Below are 24,404 nucleotides of genomic sequence, written 5' to 3' on the forward strand. Positions count from 1 at the left end.
CTCCATGGTAACTTGATATGCTGCTGTGAAGAGGCAGATTTGTTTTTCAGCAGGCATTACTTATATAAATACCCTGCTGGAGAACGTTCGTTCTCCAATCAGTATGCTGATGTACAGTTTGCCCATTCTCTAAATATATTACAAACTACAAAGAGGTACATTAAAATGAATAAGAATTATGCAATTAGACATATTAGGCTCTGGATTCGTAAAGTTGTGGTAAAAATAGTATATTCTTAAAGAAATGCAGTCTATCTAGTATGTGAAAAACTGAGCCAGCTAATAATGTTAAAGACTGTTCCTTTTATCTGCAAATTAATGTAGTATATATTCTGTCACCAGACTTAGACTTTTAAATTGTTTAGTTTAGTAACTTAACACATAGGTCACCAAACTGATTGAATTTATGTTTATAAAAGAAAAAGAAAAAAACATAGGTGGCATCAGCAAAATGTTATCTTCTTAAGAGCACATCATAAAACAGGGAACAGCAAATAAATAAAGCAGTTAGTTGCACATAAAACAAACTAGCATGCTCTGACCCTGGAAACATAAAAGAACACCAATTAATGCTCTGATTTATTCAAAAAGTTGAATAAAAGCTTCTAATTATGTTTAACAGAAATAAATTGAAGCCACTACTTTGTAACAGCCTCAAGGTCTTAAAAGGCTAATCATTCAAAAAGCCATTTCTGGAGTCCTGCACGGTTGCTGCTCCCTTCATTTCACAACCTTCTATCAGTTAACGGTCACAACTAGTAATGTTACCACTTCCAATGTTAGTGATTGTGAGAGTTCAGAGATGTAGGCTGATGGCATGATGGCTAGAGGGGAGTAACAACCAAATGAATCATGACTGAAAAGGATCACTCAGAATTCCATGGCATTCTTTTATTTTTTTAAAACTAAATCCAGTACTTTCCAGAATACACCATGTTGTTGAGAAGTATGAGGTATGGCAATGCAAACATTTGGAATATACAGGATTTAGGGGCATACCTGGCAATGTAAAAATCTGAGTCTATCTCGTTGTCCTAATTGCAATAGTAAAAAGCATTTCAAAAGCTGACTTTAAACTCTGAACCAATAACTGTTTCACAAAATACAGTGCTTTAAATGCCCTGTTAATCAGCCCTCTAATTAGGGTACACTGTACTCTGACTTCAGTCACCCAGTCAAGTAACACCTGGTCATGTCCCCTCCATTTAATAATCTACATCTTTTGTGACAGAACATAGTCAACCAACTGTAACTCTTGTGAAAGGTGGAAGCACTTTTTTGCTTCTTGTGAGGGTAATACAATATTATTTTCTAATATCTAATTCCAATATTTTAAACCTGCCTACATGTTTGTCCACCATAATACAATTTTGTTAAGAATGTCTTGTTTCTCACTTATCAGTAACAGATTCTGAAACTTGGGTGTTCAGTGTTTTCCTTTGAGAAAATCTTATTCACCTCTTACCAAGGATGGCGGTGTTTTCTAAACCCTCTAAGAATACTAAAACAAGTCCATTTAATATCTCGTAGATGGAATATTAAATTTTTAATAGATCAGATCCCTTGTGATATGTAGACTCATGTATGGCACTTAATATACTGAGAAAACTGAACAGCTTTCAAGCACCCTCCCATATCAGGGACTGTCAACCCCCAACACTACCTTTGGGTAACAACATTTTATCTCAGGCCACTGTCTATATATGTCCTTCCAAAGAATCAATAAATCTACAGTTTCAGTCCAGTAAAAAATAAAAAAATCAGGGTACATTGTCAAAAAGGTTCCTGTTGATTAAGTTCTAGGATCAAGAACTTCCAGTTTTACAACATACCTTTGGTTGTATTGTATACCACCTCACAATATAATCTCAATGATTCTTTAACCATAGGAGAGGTTCATTTAAGCTTGGTATACCCCCAATGAAATGGATATTGTGTCCTTATCTCTTATCTCTCCAGATCAGTCATAATTTAGTGGTTTAGCCATAGTCTTATAAATCTTTATTTTGCTCCCTAGGATATCTCTAAACTGTTCTAGCATTCTAAAAAGAATTCAGATATTGCTTATTATATGGTCAGAAGACCATCATCTGCAAAAAGGGAGAGCTTCATTACATTTGAGCTAGGGCATATCCAGCTTTTTCCGACAGTCCAATTTTCGTAGTTAATGGCTTCAGGTACAGGGCAAATATCAGAGGTGAAGAAGGACACCCCTGCCTTGTTCCTCTATATCAACAGTATTTTTAAGACAATTTGACTAGCACTTTTACCAAGATAAATGGACTTGATATATAATTTCTATCATATTTCAAACTGCTGAGGTATAGCCATTTTTATGAACTGAAAAAAGAAACAAAAAACTTCAGTATGTTCTATCAAATGCATTTTCATTGTCTAAGCTAAGAATAATTGGTGCTTGCTTTGTGTCTTGTATGTCCTGAAGTAATATTAGAGCTCTTAATGTCATCAGATGTCCATCATTCTCCCACAAACCACAGAGATCTAAATATACCCTCTCCTGTAGATCTCTTTATGATTTTCCTACTGTTAGAGGCACAGAAATGTTATAGTTATGGTTCAGAAGTGAGATGAGCCTGTAGATGGATGACATGATCACAGTCTGCCCCTCCTTCCATGTAACTCTCATTACTGTCTCATACCATAAGTCTAGTAATGCCTGGCCTTCATACACCTTATTAATGGAAGCCATACAATAATGATGGTATCCCTACCCAGTGTCCAAATGTCTATTGGTATACCATCTGTACCAAGGGATCTATAGCATAATTGATTTTTTTTCAAAGCTTTTTTAAGGTCCTCCAGTATTAACTTATCAAACTATCTGTCTGACTTTTCCATTTATTAAATTCAGCAAAATTATTTGGTTTTATTTAAGATGCAATTAACTGAGAAGGATTATGCCTTTTAGGTTATTTGGTATGAAGAAAGTACAGTTGTGTGAATTGCACTTTCCCCTGGTCCATGACAGAAGAAAGGACTATAACATAGAAACCTAAAGAGAAAGTGAGTCATCTGAAGAACAATGGATGGCCACGACAGGTTCACTCACCAATGACTGAGCCTGTGGTGAAAGCAAAGGCTCTGTAGTGTGGGATTGTTTCTTTTTAGGTTCAGTGGAAGAAGAGCCAGCAGGAATGGAGTACGTATTCATGTTGCAGCTGAGGGGAGGACTAAAAGTCAGTAAGTAGTACAGGAATTAGTCATTTGGATGGTAAGTTGACAAAGAAGTGCTTACAAGCAACACACACGCACACACACACACACACACACACACATACACACACACACACACACACACACACTTATACTTACTCTCACACAAACATACACACACACTTATACTTACTCTCACAGTCCCTTTTTTGTAAATTTAACAGAAAAATAACAAAATCCTCATCAGAAATAAAGTGGTTGTCTACAATGCGTAGTGACAGCAAAGACATGAAAGTAGCCACAAAGAGAACACAAGTACCAAAAACATTAGAAATATTTTCTTCCAATTTAAAACACGTATTGACCCTTTAATTCTCACATCAAATACACGTTTACATAAACTATGCACTTTTACCACAAAACAGCCCCTAAACTACAAAATAAACCCTTTGTTAAAAACAGTGGTCCATAACAAGAAACTTCCAATATTGTGAAAAAATTCTGGGTTTCTTAAAGGGCAAATACTGCTTTTAGTCACAAAATAAAAATAAATATTATGTTCTTGAAAAAGTAACAATTTCTGTGTGGAACGGCACCGCTGTGGGGACTTATCTAGGCTGTTCAATCAGCAGTCAGAGTGATGGTATGGGTGGAAGATGGAATTTTGTGAAGCCAATCAGTTGTTGTACCCTAGGCAGGACACAACCCATTTAGCCAAAAGGCAACTACAGCAGTGAGAATGATGAACAACATGGTAAATTTCTCAAAAGATGCTACATTTATTCTGGCTGCTAATAATATTCCTCTAATTTCAACCCTTTCTTTGAATATTGCTGTCCTAAACTTCTGCAGTCTAAGCCTCATTCAGCTGATAAAGACATAAATGCATTGGAAGTATTAGAGAACTACAGCTTGTTTATGTTGATTTTCTTGACACTTAAGAGTGATGATCCATGTACTGCTATGATTCTGCTTCTATTCTCCCCAATTGCAGCACTTCATTTTGAGAGCTTAGGAACCCTAGGCTGAAGAGCTTTAATGCATTTATTTATTTACCTGTATTTGTCTATTCCTTTCCCTGCAGTTCTGTGGCATGTTCATTAAATACCACCTAACAGTTCCACTTACAAAAATCCATATTTACCCTTCATAATTTCTGTTAATGACTCTATGTGAATGATTAACATCTTCATAACTCAGGTCAGAATCTCAGTTTACTTAACAGATAACTCATGGGGAGGCTTATACCTACTGTGTGGATTTTACTAACTAGCCTCACTGTACTAATGTGCTTACCACATAGGTAAAGATACATACTCCATCCGTTGCTTCAGTTGATATGTTTGTGTGCTCTGTGGTATCAGTGATGTGAGTAGAACCAGAGTTAGCCACCGTGGCCACCAGTGATGGGAGAATGGGCAATTTGCTTCCTGTTCAATTACCCAACTGTATTTGTGTGCTGCCACAAAGTGAGTTCACTTTTTGTATGCTACCGAATAGAATCCAACCAATTTGTCATAGTGGTGTAAAATATTTTTCATGCTCCAAACCTGGTTACCCCAAGGCATTAACCCTCACCTTGCTCCCACGATTAGAATAGTGTAATTATCCATTTAATTGCATCTTTTTAGCTAACTGTCATTGGACAGTACTTACTTAATGAACCCAGAGAACTATGCTCTTGTTAGGGACAAAGGCTCTAGGTTGACAGACCAACATCAATAAGGGATTTCACCTCTTTTACCCATGACTTTCATGGTTGATAAAAGTTCTCCCAAAAATTATGAAAAACACTGGCTCTGACAGACATTACGCTTAATATCAGAGAAATGGTACTCATTCATGAGATTCAATAAGCAATCTGTTGCTAAGGACAATTATCAGGAAAACAGTCTTTAGTGAAATGATACTTTCATCTGAGGTCAAGAGCAAAATATAGGAGACTGGAAAAGTAAATAAATTTGGCTCATTCAAAAGTCTGTAGACAGCCTGCATTACATGTTTGTAACTGAAAATTGCACTTATTTGATATACAATGTACCCAAATTGGTAAAGCATTCTCATAATAGCTTTATTACTTATAGCTTCATAGAAAGATCTAAGATATATTCCTTTAAGCAGTATTCTGTGGATTCACTACTCGTATAGCAAAATACCTTTGCATTGTCTCTACTTCGAAAAAATACCAAAGCTTGGCAAAATATACAATTGTTCACTGCTGCAGTGATATCTTTTATTACTCAACCATCATATTTAACTGCAGAGAAATCTCACCAACTTGTCAACACCAACTTGTCAAAGGGAAGAGCATAGGCTACAGAAATAAAGAAAGTCTATTTATGTATTTATGTATTTATTTATGTATTTATTTATGCATTCAGTCTTTCATTTCCATAGGTGGACTGGGCCACAATATCTGTTTTCAGCCAAGTCAATATAAGATAAACATCACACTGCATGAAAAAAAAAAAAAAAAAAATATATATATAAATATATATGTATATATATATATATATATATATATATATATAAGATTAAAGCAAGTATGAATGAAACTGTATACAAATAACATTTCAGTCAGTTAAAGACCATTTTTCAGGACATAGTACCTTCATTGAGCATACCATCACACTAGAAACACACCAGTCTTTCTAATTTTATATTTTTTGACTCAGATTATTAGCTGCCATAATTGAAACCTGTTTCATTGTCATATTACATCCAAAAGCTGTCTTTTCTAGAGGTACTGATGGCCTATATAAGATATTAATTTGTTTTTTAAGATAGCTGGGTGGGTATTACCACACTCCTCAGAGGTTGTCCTTCATACGAGTCCTTAAACTAATTGCAACTCTACAAAGATGGCAGTAGTTGAGGGGAATATTAAAATCCCATGATATCTGTCTTTGAAACATAAGAGCAGGTTTATCAACATAATAAAAAAAAATATTCCATTTATATATTCAATTCAGCTAACGTCATGAGCATGTTACATTTTTATGGAATCTGCATGAAAACACTCAGATAATAATTTAACAGTCTTGTGTAAGTGGTCAAAGTTCAGGGAATATGCTTTATTATAGCAAAAGGTAAAGGGTTATGTCTAGGGTTTTCAAACCCATAGAAATACATATATATTTGATTGTTATGGTCTAAGAAAGATCATGTTTTAAATCATGCTGGAAACACTGTAAAGATGTCAGAGCTAAATTTCAGAACTACAAAAAATAATCTGCAATGTTTCATTATTTGTATGCAAATCTCTAAAGACATTACAAACTGACTTTGTATAGGCTCCTAGGATAAAGCTCAAGCAGACTTTATGTCTTATTTAGTGACTTCAATCCTCAATGATTTGCCAGAAAATCATTTTCTAACACATAGACATCTAACTCCCATCATTGCACTATTTCAGTCATCCCAGAAAACCTTGGCTGCTTACTCTCCCAACCTCTCCAACATATGAACTCATACCCACTGCTTTCCCCATCTGCCATATCCATTCCATACTAGATGGCTAATATTCACTTTTCCTGTTATTAGCACTTCTATTGCAGCTCTTAGTATTCCACAATTTCTACTCTCCTCACTGCTAAATTTCCCTCCATACTTTTATATACTATGTTCGTTATTCTGGTGGGATCACATTTACCTCAGTTATAACACCTGTATTATGCATTATATACACCTGTTTCTGCTTCTTTTAAAACCTTTTAAATATGTGTATATAATTTACATATATGTCATGTTATGTTACTCTACTCTATAATTTAGTTATAACTTTAATATTACTTTACTGTTGTTACTTTGTATGAAAACTAGGCTGAACCAGCAATGGTCAAATTTGATTGGTGTTCTACTTTGGTAAACAAAATTAATTAGATTAATTTAAATTAGCAGAAGTCAGAGAAATGACTGAAACAGTCTTCTGTGTTAACAACATCAGATCAGCCTGCTGAGCTAGTTTAAATGGAAAAAGAATGGACATCGCAACGCAAAATTCAGATCACAAGCAGGAACCACCAGTTTTCTAGGTGGATAGATAAGTAAAACCTCTTTCAAAAACTGTTTCACTTACAAATAGAAGAATGTGTGGATCAAAAGGCAGACAAGCAGGAATGGCCAACAGATGAATCTTGATAGAAGAATTAGAAAGAGCAAAGGACAATAACTCTCACAAATAATCAAGCACCAGAGGCAGCCAGGCCCTAAAAGGGTCTTCACCCCTAGAATGTTACCAATAACAAAATGTTTTTCACTTAAACATGTATGATTTCCTAGTAGCATTTTAGCCTACTATAGTAACTATTGGATGTGGTCAGAAAAAAAGATACCTGAAAGGTATCAAAATCAATACATTCAGGCAGTCAAGTAAAGAATTTTTATGTTGGGACGTATCAAACAATCTGTGGAGAAGCTTGTGGTAACTGCCTTTCGCAATTTTCAAGTGAAGAATAACTTTTGCCTGGGCCAAAAGGAAGTCACCCACTATTATCTTTGGGGAGTTCTTCTGAGCCTTTACAAATGCCCCAGAAATCACTGTAAATTGTGGTAAAGCATACAGGAACATTCCTGTCCATGGAAAAGAGAAAGCATCTGTCTTTTAGGTCTAGTTGCAAAGAATCCTGAAGCAGAATTTCTTTAATTGCCTGTTCTGAGAGAAGTCAAACAGATATACTGAGATGTTTCCCATGGCTGAATCAATTCCTGGAAGACACTCAGATGCAATTTCCATTCACATGAGGTTCTGTCCTGGTCCTGCTTAGTTTGTGTGCTACAATGTTTTGCCCTGAAAGTATGAATGAAGCCTCAACAGTAAACTAAGTTGAGTCACCCCCTCTCAGATTTTCACAGCAAGTCTACAAATGGAGTAAGATCTGGTGCCCCCCCCCCCTTTTATGTACCACATCACTATGTTGTTGTCCGTGAAAACTTGCAGAGGGAGGTCATGTAGACCAGAGATTATTTAGGGTTTTCAAAATACTGATTACTGCCATCGTCTCTTCTGATGTTTATGTGCTTTTGTCTGTCCTGTATTTTCACAGGCTTTGCACTTTTACCACCTTTTGAAACCACTCTGCATATAAGATCTGAGCATCTATTGAGATAGATTGAAGAGGAGGCAGAAGGGTTATTGGGAAACTTGTATTCCAAGATAACTTATATACCCACAATAGACCTTCCTTTCTCACAAACCTCAGAATAGGGATCTGAAAAGATGAAGGATATGAATGCTTAGTCCAGACTGACCTGTGGTACAAATGAATTGTTCTCATAGAGTACCTGGTGAAGGGAATCATAAGTATTATAAAAATCATGTATCCCAAAATACTGAGATATTTCTTGGCAGATACCAGATTTTGATTAGAAAAACTCAGGAAGATCATTTGATAAAATTCTTCTTTGGGTGAAAAAATGCTCTTCCAAAGGTAGAATCTAGCAGACAGCCCAAGACATGTATTCTGTAAAGAGGCATAAGAGATGATTTCTGTGAGTTCACTTGAATTCCAGTCTGAGTAGGATACCCTGAACATTTGCCAACGACTCTTGACTACTGGGAAAAATACAGTCTGTAAATGTAAGGCGATCATTCAAATATGGAAACGTGATTCTGTAGAAATCTGCACTAAGCAATTACTATAGCCAGAACCTTTTTAAATACCCTTGAAGCAGTAGCTAATCCAAAAGATAAAATAGAGATGTGACACTATAAGCCAGATTATACAGAAAATCTTAAGAAACATCAGAAATGTTTATCAATGGGAATGTGATGGTAGGCATCTTTTAGTCTAACTTTACCATGAAAGTTATTAAAGTGAGAAGAGATAATAGGGTTTAAAGGGATCACATCTTGCACTTTGAGACCATGACAAAAAGATTGAGAAAGGAGATGTTTAGCATAAGCCTTTAAATCCCCTCTAGTGCCCATAGTTTCATAGGAGTATACTAGGCTAATGACCACAAGGGCCTTTGAAGGCCTAGCCAGGCATCCCAAATGTATCCTGCGAAGTTATGTGCTAACTTTTGTAAGCCCAGCTAAGTTTCCCAAATGTATCTCACAAGCTTATGTGTCTTTGATGTTATTTCAGGGGGCTATATGTAAGCTAGAGTAAGATTTATAGGGTCCATGTTTGGCTACCAAATTCAAAAACATGCAAACCATGAAACAGCAAAAGCAAAACAGCAAACCAGGCAATCATCAAATTACAACAACATTGAAAAAAGCTACATTGAATGGCCATAGTTTGCCAACAACAAGGAAGTAATGAGATACATACCGTATGTGAAGGGAAACCTTTTAAATTTTCCCATTTCTCTACTGTAGTGCGATCTCAGAGTTGGTATATATAGTTAGAGGGGTGTGGGGGGCACAGCTCCCCACCTTGGTTGGTTGTGTGCACAATGTTGGCCAACTATGGCCATTTAATGTAGTCTTTTTTTTCAACGTTGTTGTAGTTCAGTGATTATCCTGTTCGCTGTTTTACTTTTGCTTTTTCTCAGTTCTTGTTTTTCAATTCAGTAGCCGAACATAAACCCGATTTATAGGCTGACTCTGTTCATTGCAGACATAGGTAATACAACTAGGATATATTTCCAATTTCCAATTCTCTTGTCCAGGTGCTCTTGAAAGGGGTTAGGAAAGAGCACTGCTTCACATGGATGGGAAGTCTGTTCCAGAGAAGGGGAATTCTGACCTACCTCTCCCTCCAACGTGTCTTAGTTATGTCGTAAGCAAAGTTTAAATTCCTAGATCAAGTAATTCTAATACTATTTGTTTTGTGGATATGTAAAAGGTCCATCAGAGTGGAATACAATGATGCCTTATATGCCAGGCACAGATCATCGCTCAAAAGTCTGCAGAAAACAGAGTATAGAGATGTCCTGTATTCATTTTATAAGGAACCTCTGTGGATGTTCCAATTGCTGCATGTGCCTGATTTGGTACATACCAAAAGGGGCATTATACTCAGTGGTGGGCCTAATGAAGGCTGAATAAAGTGGAGCGGTGACTTCTGTGGTCTTAGATGCCATGTCCTTGCTTATAAGTTCAGCAATATAGAACGATTTCCTTTCTACCTTGGACACACATTTGTCAAAGACCAGGTTACTATCTACATATGTACTCAAATCCTTGACTACAGGTTCTGCTCTTAGGATTGTTATGAATGAGGTAATTTTTTAGGGTGGCTAAGTTCCCAAAGGCTACTATTACACATTTCTTGAAATTGAGTTTTAAGTAATGGCTTTGGCACCAGTCATTTGTGATGCAATTGTATAAATTAAAATGTGCTTCCCTTCATAATAATAATATATATTTGATAGGAAAAAAAAAAATATATATATATATATATATATATATATCTGTGTGTGTGTGTGTGTGTGTGTGTGCGTATATATATATATATATATATATATATATATATATATATATATATATATATGGTTCCCTATTAGAAGCCTGAAACACTATAAGCCTGAAAGTCAAAATCCTGAAAACTATAGACTGAAAATGCAAAATCTCGAAAGTGCAAAATCCTGAAAACACAAATAATGCTAATATGTCACTATAAAGACACTAATATCTACCAACTGACCCTGACCCTAACCCTAACCCTAAGGTCCGTCACTATCGCACACTCACCTGACCCACGCCCTAACCCTAACTCACTTAAACCGCCCCTAACCCCAATATTTGTCACTATTGCATACATGCCTAACTTGCGCCCTAACCCTAACTCACTTAAACCGCCCCTAACCCTAACATAAAACCAACCGCACACTTACCTGGACCCAACGCATGACCTAACACCACAGGGCTAACAATAGCAAAGCCACAATGACGTCAGTATGTCCATTTTGTGTTTTTAGGATTTTGACTTTCAGGATTTTGCACTTTCGAGATTTCGCATTTTCAGTCTATAGTTTTCAGGATTTTGACTTTCAGGCTTATAGTGTTTCAGGCTTCTAATAGGGAACCATATATATATATATATATATATATATATATATATATTATTTGGTAGAATTGGTTTTCCTTCACAGTAACAGAGGTTTGGTAATCATAATAACAGCATGATATTTTTAGAAATAGCATGTGACATAGCATCTGCAAGTACAGAAAAGAAATGTGCATTGGCTTAACAGAAACTGCTTGTGTGGAACAAAAAGTATTATACTTCTGAATGTTTTTTTGTAACAAATAGTGTTAAAAATAGAGGCTTGTTGAAATATCCTAAACAGTTGAATGTATACAGATATTCAAAGTGAAAAGGGAAATGAGTAACACAGCAGAAAAAGTTACAGACTATCCTATCAGTGAAAGAACATTTTTGAAAGAACATGTTGGCCTGCTGAGAGCTGGTTTTCTCTGGACTGAGATAAGAATACAGACAAAGAAGGCTTCAATACAGGAAAAGAATGATTTCATCAAGGGGGAACTTTTAAAACTATAAAAGTGGGTGGACATTTTTGTAATCTGAGTCAGCTGAAGAAGTGCAGTGTATCTGACAGTGATCTGTGTTATAAAGAAAATGTTATAATATCACAGTAGTGCTTGGTCAGCTTGTTTCAATAAATTTGTCAGCAATTATGAATATACAGCTGTACAGTTAGTCTGTGTACATGCTGATAATTTCAATTTAACAATGGCATGCTAGACTTAATTTGGACCTTTGAAATATTCATAAAAGTACTATGACAAGCACTAGTTAATATTCTGTTGGTGCCAACCTCAGTACAGTTTGATGTGAACAGCGCAGCAGTATTGAGAACTTCCAAGTGGGTAAAATGATATTTCATCTTTGCATTGGCTCTGACATGTTCACCAGCATTTTAACAGAGTGGGAGTTTCCAGTTTGCAGTCCTAGCTACAGACTGATCATCTCTTAGCCATTTCTGAAAATGGTAAGCCTCTTTCTGAAATAACATGGATACCAGCAAGGACATAAGTGCTAAATGCACACATTCTGTGGCCATAGACCTAAATCAGACTCCTGATAAAATTTGGACATTATTACTTCAGTGGTATGAACAAGACAGTAGTGATGTTAAATGTAATACAGCATTGTTTGTCATACATAGAAGTGAGAAAGTTTGTGTGTAAATGCATTCATTGTTTTGATCAGTATGTACAAAAGTATAAAACTACAACTGAATGTTTTAACTGTGGAGACAGATATCCTTGTTTTTGTTTGACATGTTATAAAACTGTGTAATGCCAGTTTCTACCTTTTATAGAAAATTTCAGTCATTTCTAGATAATGCTAAATGTTTATAGGTTGTAGGGACAGCTGAAATGTTTCAGACCTACTGCTCACAGTGGGATGCTTTTAACAACAAACAGCTGAATAAGTTCACAGAAGTGAATGAAAAACACACACCAATGTTAAACATGCTGTACAGATTAAGAAGTATTTTCAAGATGTTTTAGATATTTTCACTAGGGCTGATGTTATACAGATGGATAGTACAGAACGTACAGTAGTGCATACAGATGACACTTCATGCAGTAGTTTCTACAAATGCACAGAATTAAAAAAAATGATTATGGCAGAAGCATGTAGATTTTTGAGTTAAAGATAAAATAAATTCCAGTTCAGCTGACACAGCTAAAGTGCTTTGAATGACATATTGAGTGTGGCCAGTTAGTAAAAAATACGCATTTAGGCTGTGTAAGGTATATCAGAAAGGACAGTCAAATTAATTCACAGAGTAAAGGGTTTACAGTTAAAGATTTGGCAAAAAAATCTTTTGCTAGTTTACAGAATGTAAAATTTAAAGTCAATGCTACATTTTAATGGTGACAGTACATTCAAAAGTTCAGATCTCATGAATGAAAAGCATGCACCATATGTTAAGACACAGGATCAACTGCTATGTTATACTTGTATAAAGGGAAGACAAGTAAAGTTGCAGATTTAGGCAGGTTAACAAGCACACCAGATTATAGGCCAGCTCAGCAAGGTGAATTAAAGACAGTATTCCTAGTAATAGTTTATGCAGTTATACATGCATTTGTGGAACAAGTGAAAAGGAGTACCAGATGACATTAAGTGTATTTATGAGAAAACTGCTGACACATTAGAGCAATGTGTTCATAAGCTAATGGAAGGGACAATATTGAGTGACAATGGAGATATTTTAAGCATAACTTTTTTTTCTCTTGGTACTGATGAAGATGAGTTTGAAGTAGTAGATGCAGTGGAACATGGGAAAAGTAGAAAAAGGTTGGGGGAGCCGAGAACAGGGATGTACTTAAAGTGGCATCAACCCTTCCACTATGGGAAGCCCTGATGATAGACAAATTGCATGTTTTTTCTATAGAAAACTGCAACATAGTAAGCAGGACTGTATACTACAGAAAATGGAAAAATAGGAGTATTTGCAAGGGACTCAAAAAAAAAAAAAAGTCAAAAGCCAAAAGCAAAAGTTGCAGGATGATAACACAGAGGTCCAAAAGTTTTTATAATAAGGCATGAGGGAATAATAAATTGCAGCAATATGACAGTGAAGGCAATGTAAGAAATGAAAGCAAACTGAGTGTTAACCCAACAGTGCATGGCAATGCAAGTTAGCCTAGTACAGAGTAAAGGAAGTAGGGTGTTGCCCCTGACAGATAAACAAAGAGATATTTGGAATACCATAATAAAAAAATTCAGACCTTATGGGCAGAGACAAAACCAGACTGTGGGAAGTTAAAAGTTCCGATTGCAGTGGGAGGTGTAAGGGATTACATTATCTTTGAAAATCAACAGTATGTCATGACTAGATTACCTCAGGGTTTTCAGAATAGTCCTGTAATTTTTCATCAGATAGTAAGGGACATTCTTATTGAATGTGAGTAAAGACAACAAGGTTATTCATTACAGCCAGAGACTGTAAAAGAACACATGTCACAGCTAAGAAAAGTTCTGAGACAGATGCAAGAGGCAGGTTTCAAGGTGAACAAAGACAAAATACAGTTCTTGTCACAAGTAAAATTTCTAGGAACCATTACTTGACAGACAGGAAGGACTCCTTGTCAGGAAAGGATAAGGGGCATTCTGCAATTGCCAAAGCCTTTGATAATTTTGGATTTGCATAAGGCAGATCAAAAAGAAGAGTTGACTCTACAATTGAGTCACACAGAGGAAAAGAAATTTAAAATGTTATAGCAGAAGTTGTCACAGGCAATGGAGCTGATAGCTCCCACCAGTAAATTATCTTTCATTTTGCAAGCAGTAGCAGGGAAGGACACACTTTCAGTTGTGTTATTACAGTCTTGGCCATAAGACACATATCAGGGAATGGATACTAAGTTAAGAACAGTTACTTTTTGTAGCTGAAGAATGACACCTGTAGAAAAAAGGACATCATCCTTGCATTAAATAGGTTTGGCCATTTACTGGAGAATAAGACAGAGTATTTGACAATGTTCCTCATGGTTATAGTTCCAACTTTACATTTGACAGTCACAACTTTGCCAAATGACAATGATATAAACAAAATCAATGAAGAGGTTAGTCAGGCATTCCTACAGCAGTGTATGTGGATAGTGCATGTTTCTGGAAGGATGAGAAGTACTACACTGGGTTTGCGATAGTGACATTGCAAAAGGAAGACAAACCAATTATGGTTAAGTTACCAGGATACATGCCAGCACAAAGGGCTGAGCTAGAATCTGTAAAATATATTTTGCAGCATTTACATCCAGTAAATATTTACAGTGACAGTGCTTATGTAGTAAAATCACTGAGACTGCATGAAATAGTGACTGGAATGATTGGCTAAATGGATTATTTACAGAATGGTAGAACACCATTATCACAGTTTTAATTGCTACAGTAGCCATTATCATAATAATGTGCATGTGTGTTAAACTTTGCATTAAAATGATTGTCAATCACGTATCTACTGTAACTAATGTAGGTGGAAAAGAAAGCAATATAACCAATGGAGATAACATATTCTGTAATAGTCAAAGTTTGATTTAAATTTTGTTTAAAAATCTTTTGTTTTTCAAAATAAAAAGGAGGACTTGATAGAATTATATAAATTAAAAGTCGTTTCCCTCATAGTAATAATATCTATTTGATAGAAAAAATATATATATATAATTTGGTAGAACCATTTTTCCTTCACAGTAACAGTGGTTTGGTAATCATATTAACAGTGTGATATTTTTAGAAATAGCATGTGACATAGTAGCTGCAAGTACAGAAAAGAAATATGCATTGGCTTAACAGAATGTGCTTGTGTGGAACAACAAGTATTATACTTCTGAATGTTTTTTGTAATAAAAGTTATTAACAGTAGAGGCTTGTTGAAATATCCTAAACAGCTGAATGTATGCAGATATTCAAGTGAAAAGGAAAATGGCTAACACAGCAGAAAAAGTTATAGACTATCCTATCAGTGAAAGAACATTTCTGAAAATACATTTCAGCCTGTTGAGAACTGGTTTTCTCTAGACTGAGATAAGGATGCAGAGAAAGAAGGCTTCAATATAGGAAAATAATGTTTTCATTAAGGACAATGTTTTGAAACTATAAAAGTAGTTGTAAAAGACTTTTGCTGGACATTTTTTGTAATCTGAGTCAGCTGAAGATGTGCAATGTATCTGACAGTGATCCGTGTTATAAAGAAAATGTTTATAATCTCACAGTTGTACTTGGTTGGCTTGTTTCAATAAATCTGTCAGCAATTATGAATATACAGTTGCACAGTTAGGCTGTGTACATGCTGATAATTTCAATTTAACATTTTTTCTGTGCTAATCCTTCCTGTAGGATGTTAGTTTCTTGGGGGGATTCACTGACTGCTCCTAGTTTGCAATCCTCTGCAAACTTGGTCATCCAGAGGCCTTTGACATTGGCCTTGACTTCCTAAAGGTAGATACCATAAAGGAATGGACCCAGCACAGAGCCCTGAGGGACTGCATTAGTGACTGGCCTCTTTGTGGAAGTGATCTCCCCATCCTAACTTCCTGAGTCCTATCAGAGAGACAGACAGCTATCCAGCATGTAACAGAGTTTTGTATGTATATCTGCAAGTTTGTTTGCAATGTTCAAGTGGGTTATTGTAACAAATGCCTTAGCCAAATCATGATAGGCTACATATGCTGTTTTGCTCTCGTCTATTGCTTTGGTGACTCTATCAAAGAAGTTCATCAGGTTGAGTTTGCATGATAGTGAACAAACCAAAATAGATTGGGTCCAGTGTTTGAAATGTTTGCATGCCCATACTAATCATTGCCATGATAATTGCTTCATGAATCTGCATACAAGACTTGTTAGACTTATGGATCAGTACTTCCCAGGTCTGTTGATGGCCCATCCTTGTGTAGAACGATGACAGTTGCAGTTCTCCATTTGCATGGTGCAACATTGTCTGGAGGCTAGGATTAAGCAGTAACTCCAGTGTCCCAAAAGGTCATGGTTCAGACCATTTAGAAGGCATCCTAGGACAATTATCTAGGCCCATCATTGAGGTGCTTCTGACCTTAGACAGAGCATATTGGAATGACTCCCTAGTGATAGCTGGAAGGGTTATGTATGTTGGCCTTTCCTACAGGATGGCTGGTGGAGAGAGGGGTAAAATTGGATGTGAATTTGGTAGCCAGATGATTTGCTATACCTTCTGCTTCCATGTAGGTCACTTCATTTACAATCAGTTCTGCACACTGCTGTGTACTGCTTTTGAGGTTTTGGACATAGCTAAAGAAAGCTTTCTGGTTGTTCTTTGTCTGGGAGACTATCTTTACCTCAAATTTGTCTTTTATAGACTTTAGTACCAGAAAAAATCCTTGAATAAATCATTTCCCATCTGGCAAGCAGACATGGGTTCTATGATCACTGAAATACCATCTGTTATATATCTGTAGGAAACAGGGATAATTGGCTTACTGGACAAGAAGGGATCTCCTGGAAGTGAGGGGGGGAGTCCCACTGCCAAATGTACTGCTGTTGAATGATTCGCACAAACCCATTCATCTATAAAAATCTGATGCCGCAAAGGAAGAGTGGTTGACAGGATGGGAGGGGGGGTGCCTGAGGAGGCAAATAGTCATTCTGACTTTTTGGAATGCCCTGATTTTGAGATGCTTTTCATGTCTTTTGGATCTTTCTTAATGTTGTTTTTTTCAAAATATTTTTCTAGGCACCTTGCTGCTTAAATTGCTTTTGGAAAAAGGAAGCTGGGATGAAAAAAAAACTTTTTATTTGCCTTAGAAAAGGAAGGTTGGAAGATTTGGGTCAATCCTTGAAATAACTTTTCCCTGTCATCCAATGTCTTAAGAATCTCAGCAGCAGAAGGGCCAAACAGCACTTTCTTGCTCGGGGAAAAAATTAAAATCTTAATCCTATCACCTTCTCCAGGATTTTAAGAACATAACCAAACAAATCTTCTGATGACTGACCCAGAAGCAGCAACTCCAGAGACAATAACATCATAGGAACATGACAAGGCATGTCTAATAACATGAGAAACAGATACCAAAGAGGCATTCAAAGACATTTTCACCTCAGAAGAGGGGAAGTTAACAGGTGATGCTTTAATGTTGTCAAAAGACAGAAGTAAAATGATAATGTGAGCCTGGCAGTTTAAAATACTGAAATTTGAAATTTGAAGTGGCAGAAGAATAATCTTTCTTCTAAAATTTCTGAAAAGCTTTCTTATTCTTGTCATTAGGAATGGGATTTATATTCACAATTTATCTAGCTGAAGCAGTTTTAGATAAGGAAAACAGAACAGGGTCTGCTTTTGGATTGGAAAATAAGCATTTCCGAGTCTGAGGTAATTTGTATACCATATTAGACTTCCTAGGGGCATGGGGTTGAAATGTCAGATGAGCTACATATTGTCAGATAAACATTCTTTAAAGCAGATATAACAGAAGGAATAGCTGGGGTTGTACCATATCCATCTGTAATGAATCATAATGCATTTGTTGGAAAATACAATTTTTTTTCTGCTGCCATTGAGAAACTTCTTTCATTTTAAAGAAGGTTTAAAAAAAACATAAGTCTTCTGTAGGGAAATTTGTAACAATACTTCCCTCAGAATCAGAATCAGAATACATTCTCTCTCCAGTCCATGCTCATCTTATCTTTCATCCATCTTATGACTGAAAATCCAGAGTCAGAAAAGAGAGGGACTGTTTTTATTTCCATTTATAAAGAGAAATTAAACAAAGTAAACCCAGAAATCAATCCCCTAGCAAATAGCAGCAAATTATCCCTGTCTATAGAAAGAGAAACAGGAGAAGTCAAGTTTTCAATTATTTTCATTTTCACTACAGGGAGCGTCCCTGAAAAATGATTAACAAAAAGGAGGCACCATATCCCGTAGATGAGGTTCCTTTTCCCGGCTATGCACTATATTGGTCCCTCCCATGAGACTGACAAGAGTGGTCCTCCTTTGTACTCAGAGTACATCCCTACAACCACACATAATATGTCAAATAACAAATATGTCCAAAATAGGTCAAAAATTAAAAAAGATAGCTAGGTGCATGAAACCTAAAATAAAAATGTTCCCAATCCTGGTAAGCACACTCGTGCCAGGACTAGAATAAATGACAGTGTAGAATTCTCAAAATACAGAAACATTCCTACAATGGGGCCAGGCCAGGACCTAGGTGGAGGATGCCCCCCCCCACCCCCATTGTAGAGGGAAGCAGCAGTCCACAAAAATCACAAAAGCAGATAGGTCAAAGAAGAGCCATAAAGACAATAGTGTGAACTACTGAGGATAAAAAAGAAATTATGTATTGTTACAATTATACAAAAAGCCCAGAATTTCCAGACTCAAGATATGCAAAAAGATTAGGAGATAAATTAGAAGAAAGAAAAATACTTTCACAAGAAAAACTGTCTGAAGCTACAAATAAAAATTTGTGTGCATTAATACAACAGATTTGTGAAAAACATTATATAGACCAAGAAACTTTGATCTATTTCAAAAAAGAAGCATCTGAGGAAGTATGAAAATATAAACAAGAAAACCGAGAGATGTTTGAAAAGTATTAAAAAGAAATATGGACGTGGGAAACAGAGATTTGATATGGTGCAATATTCATGCAAAGTCGAAAGCCAAATTAATCAAGACAAAAAGGTGACCCCAAAAATATTTGAAGAGAAATACAGGGAAAGGCATCCAGATATGGAAAATGTCACAATAAAAAAAAAAATAATAGCACAAAGGGAATGTAGAAAAGATTAGTAAACTAGAAGTTAAAAAAATAGTTGAGGTTGAAGTTATGGAATGCCTGTGAAGTGAAGGATTTGGTGTAGAAGGTCTAACACAGGTTACATCACAGCATGATGGAACGAGTGCCCAAAGTAAGGAGAAACAGGACAATCAGGAGACATCTGAAGAAGAAATATGGACATGGGAAAGAAAACGAGATGTAATATGGTGTAATATTTATGCAAAGGAGAAAGCCAAACTAATCAATACAAAAAGAGCAGCACCAAAGATATTTGAAGAGAAATACAGACAAAGGAATCCAAACATGGAAAACTTTACAATACAAAAACTAAGAAAGCAAAGAGGAAAATTAGAAAAGAAGATTAGTAATGGAGAAGTTGAAATAGAAACTGAGGTTATGGAGTACCTGCAAAGTGAGGGATTCAATGTAGAAAATCTAACTCAGAAAGCACCACAGCAGAATAGAGCAATGGACTTCCAAATTAAGGAGAAACCAGTGGAATGGGAAGCAACTGATCAGTTGCTAAAAGAAGATATTTTGGAGCTTTCCACAGGAAACCAGTATAAACATTCAATTGAAGCTAGACAGCAAGGGAGGGAATAAGAAACTGTGGCAACTCTGATGCAGCTAATGTTGAGGAGTGATAAGCCCGTGAATCCCATATGACAGAGCAATAGATGACACAGGATGAAATTGAAGAGAATGTACCACAGGAAGATGCTATAGAACTTTCTATAGAATGCCCGCAAGAAATGGAATACAAAAACTGTGCCCTCAGTTTAGAAGAAAATTAGCTAAGAGAACAGTTGTTTGATTTAATACAGATAGATCGACATATTAAGATCAATGAAAGAAGTAGACTGCAGAAGGTCAATAAACCCCCCCCCCCAAAATTAGAACTTTGATAAAACAAATGAACACAGTAATTAGGACTGTGCATAAAGATCTATGTGATATAACAGAAGTAAACAGGAAATATTACTGTGCAGCTAAATTAATAACAGATAAAATTCTACCACAAGAACACTGGGTAGTAAGAGAAAGGAAGAGGAGAAATCAAATACCATCATGGAAGTATCAAATAGAGAAAACTATAAAGCAATTAAGACAAGGAGTGTCACTCTTAGAAAAATATAGAAGAGGGAAGAGAGGAACAAAAATAATCAGAAAGATAGACCTGATACAAGCAATGCATAGTATTATAACTGATCAGGATTTATCATGCACTATCGCGAATAATAAACTAAAAATATCAGTACAGGCAGAAAAACTTAGGTAATACACAGATACAAGGAAAAGTACAAAATAAGCAATTTATTGATGACCCAAAAAAGTTTTATAGAGAATTGGGAAACAAGATAAAAGAAATTGAAAGACCACCAAAAAAAAGAAGAAATAGATACATTTTGGAGAAGTATTTATGAAGATCCTGTCGAACCTAACAAAGATGCTAACTGGGCAGAAGACGAAAAAGTAAGAATAAGAAGTTCAAAGGGGCAAGATAAGAAATGGGATGAATTAACAGCCAGAGAGATTGAAACAAAGTTAAGAAAAGCCTCTAACTGGAAAACCCCAGGCCCAGATGCAGTACCTAACTTCTGGTTAAAGGTATTAACAGCTTTGCATGAAGATTTAGCTATGAGTAACAGCTATTTATATGCGCACCCTGAACAGACACCAGCCTGGCTAACTACAGGAAAAACAATGCTCCTATTTAAGAGTTAACCTGCAAGCTACGCTAAAAATTATAGATCGATAACTTGTCTTCCGACGACGTGTAAACTATACACTGGAATTGATGCCAACAGAGTTTATAGTAATTTAAAAAAAACTCAATTATGACAATAGAACAAAAGGGCAATAAAAGAAAGTCATATGGAACAAAGGATCATTTGTTGTTAAATAAAGTCATAATGCAGAACTGTAAAAAGGGGAAGAATCTAAGTATGGCATGAATTGACTATAAAAAAGCATTTAACAGTATCCCATATTCATGAATAAAAGAGTGCTTAAAATGTATAATATATACCCTACACTGAAAAACTACATCACAGCAACCATGAAACAGTGACAAGTTAAGCCTTGTCTATCACCAGATTATGCAGCCTCTTATTTTTTTTTTTAGTTTACAGTTTTATTTTCCAAAGTACCATCTGTTGTCTAGTCTCTTTTATATTGTTTATATAAAAACTGCCTGCTGTTTCCAGCAGCTCTATCTATACACTGAGTTTAGCTAAAATATATCATTTATTTTGTGACAGTGGCTAAAGTCTTCAAAGACCTGTCTCAATTTTCATTGACATTTCAGAAAGATGAACTTCATTTTGCTAGCAGTGAATAATAATTCTTTTCCCTATTTAAGCTCCTTTACCTGGGCTTACTTCTCTAGTCCCCTTTCAAAGTCTTATAATTCCTGCCTTCCCTGCACATACTGTATATACCTTTACATATTTTCTGTTATATATGCCTCTGTTAATTCCATCTTTATTTCTTGACTTCAGTCTCCTCTACGCACTCTTCAGGAAAACAAGTCTTATAGTAGCTCTTGCAAACTTGAATAAATGCTACCAGTATACTCTTAGCTACACATGCACTCTCAGTTGTTGCCACTGCTTTGTGTGACATCCCTCCTCTGGCCAAGCGACCAAGGAACATCTATCCTCACCACTGAAACCAGTGGGGAATATCCACTGTGAGAAAAATAGACACACACTGTATTTTCAGATGCAACCCTCTGCATGAAGTACAATTTTCCTTAAGAGTACACAGGGAATGCACACTCCAGCCCTGGGGGCTAGGCTTTCTTTCCAGGCCTTTAAAAACACTCCTCACTGACCACTGTGTAGCTGAGTCCTTAGCCAGGTGTTCCAAGCCAAGTCCTCTATCACCTTCTCTATGAAATCAGTGGTCTTGGTGTCCCTGTTCAAAGTAGCTGCCACACACACTCTCTTTGACATTTGATTTTTCACACACACACACACACACACACACACACACACACACACACACACACACACACACACACACACACACACACACCTGGGAAAGGCTGGCACAACGTACCCTCTCTGCCACCTCCACACAGACTATATAAGGTAGAGCTGCTGCCACCAGAACACCCAAAGCCAGTTACTTTAAGGCTATCACCAGGGTACCCAATTACACTTATTAAAATTAATACGTATACAAATGGTAATGTTTAACCAAGCAGCAAGACTTTCAGGAATGTTGAGCCACAGTGCCACTAAATAAATGCAAGTACTCTCAAAGGTTAAATATTTTCTAAAAGACTAGACACAATGAAGATTCAAAAAAACTACATTTAGCTAATGTCACTATATTTTTCTAACTGACGGAAGAGTTACTGTTCCGTAGTTACTCACTAAAGCAAGGCAAGATGGACATGGATGAGTGTCTTGTTAGGTTCAAAAAGAGACTGTACACCTGACATCTCTCACTAGTATTCAAATACAATTTCAGTGTTGACTACAGAATGACATCACAGCTGGTCACCTGACTCTATGGTTCCCACACTATCCTCTCACTAGAAACTGAGCCAGGATCTGGCACTGCACAATACACACACACAAAACTTTAGCTAAGGTTTTTTTTACAGCAACTAGAAACTGCAAAACAATTCCAACACTTCCACCCTTCATGCAGGAAATAACAAGCCATTCTCTTCACCCCAGGACAGAAATTATTTCACTACTAAGGACAACAGAGCAAGATCTTTGCCCAGCCTTTTCACAAATTGTGTCTCTAGCTGCATTCAGACCTTTTTGGATAAAATCTTTATGGCCTAAACCAAGTCATTTAATTTCAGGCTATTTTTCTTAAGGTTAGCCGGGCTGAGTTTAACCCTTTCCCTTCTTTTCCAGTATTTTCTACTAAAATATATACATTTCATCAGTTACAACAATACAGTCTCACATACATGTATATTTCTTTTCTGTCCAGCAGGACCTACTGTTGATACCTTTTTAATACAAGCCACTTTACAAATACAGTTTTAACATAAATATTTGTACAAATCAGTTTGATAATCAAATGACATATAATTATTTACAAAACTCCAGCTAACTATGCTGGTATATGTTTCATATGCACTGCCCTGCTCCCCCTGGCACAGCTGGAACTACCTCACATCATCACACTTTCCTTGTAATACATATCAAATAACCTTCTAAACTGTGGTAATATCATAAAATACTAAATATTCAATGAATTAAAATATACATTAAAACATCTACATCTCCCATGTAACTTAAAAATGTATATTACTTTATTTTTTATCTCCAATATTAGGCTATAGACTGGAAAAATCATTCCCACATTGCAGCTGAACTCATAAAGAAAGGAGTTAACTTAAAAATCTATACAAGAAAATACCTATCCCAAAATGCACTCAAACACTTAAAGGGATAAATTTTACTTAGCTTCTTTCACCTTTGATGATAAACAAGTACCTAAGTAGTTAATTATTTTCTAAGAAATAACATCATCTAACTAATTCATCTAGTTTCATTATTCTTAAGTACTTAAAATTCAGCATCCTCCATTCACAAATCATACAGCTTCTTCCATAAATGCCTATACACTCCATGCTCATAAAGATACTTCAGTTCCTTTTAGTAGATCAACTTTTCAGAAAGTTGAAATTCAAGTGGTTGAGACTATATGATCGACTTTTTGAAAATTCAGTGTTTGCTATGGAAAACTATTTTCTTTTTTCTATTAAAATATAACATTTTCTATTTCTAAAATGCAGACCTTTCTATATAACAAGGGAAATCAGTGGGATATATGTCACAACAGTGTACATCCCTCCAACTGCTAACACCACTGAAGCTCAAAATAAACTCCATAATATTATCTGTGAGCTACAAAGCAGAAACACGGAATTTGCACATGTGATAGTAGGTAATTTCAACAGAGCTGAGCTTAAAGAGGTGCTACCCCATTTTTATCAGTATGTGGATTTCCCCACCAGAGGGGAGAATACCTTAGACAAATCTTACTGCAATATTAAAGGAGCCTT

The 24,404-nt window shown here is 36.0% G+C and overlaps 1 protein-coding gene across 1 annotated transcript in view; it reads right to left on the bottom strand.

Annotated features, from left to right (window-relative positions):
• TMEM114 (transmembrane protein 114) overlaps window positions 1–24,404 on the bottom strand; it is a 1,025,745-nt gene that overhangs the window by 697,051 nt on the left and 304,290 nt on the right. The window lies entirely within an intron of this gene.

This window comes from Protopterus annectens, chromosome 12.part0 (genome assembly GCF_019279795.1).
Source record: "Protopterus annectens isolate FY-2018-M chromosome 12.part0, PAN1.0, whole genome shotgun sequence".
Taxonomy (NCBI): domain Eukaryota; kingdom Metazoa; phylum Chordata; order Ceratodontiformes; family Protopteridae; genus Protopterus; species Protopterus annectens.